The 211-nt window shown below is 27.0% G+C and overlaps 1 protein-coding gene across 1 annotated transcript in view; it reads left to right on the forward strand.

Annotated features, from left to right (window-relative positions):
* The window catches only part of LOC107447933 (rho GTPase-activating protein 26), a 187,898-nt gene that overhangs the window by 179,194 nt on the left and 8,493 nt on the right, over window positions 1-211 (forward strand). The window lies entirely within an intron of this gene.

Raw genomic sequence — 211 nt, forward strand, 5'->3', positions numbered from 1 at the left:
GGGGGGGGGGGGGAATTAGAGCTTGAGACATCTAAAACACCAAAATATTTTCTAAAACATTTGAAACTGTAAGATGACTTCTGCTGTTCAATTTTGTTTCAATTTATTTCAAATATTCAATATTGGGTAAATGTGTTTCCTTATTAATAAATTTATGTTTCTCATACTTTAAAAATTAAAAAAAGACATCCTTATCTATGATATATATATA

The sequence above is a fragment of the Parasteatoda tepidariorum genome, chromosome 9 (genome assembly GCF_043381705.1).
Source record: "Parasteatoda tepidariorum isolate YZ-2023 chromosome 9, CAS_Ptep_4.0, whole genome shotgun sequence".
In the NCBI taxonomy this organism is placed as follows: Eukaryota; Metazoa; Arthropoda; class Arachnida; order Araneae; family Theridiidae; genus Parasteatoda; species Parasteatoda tepidariorum.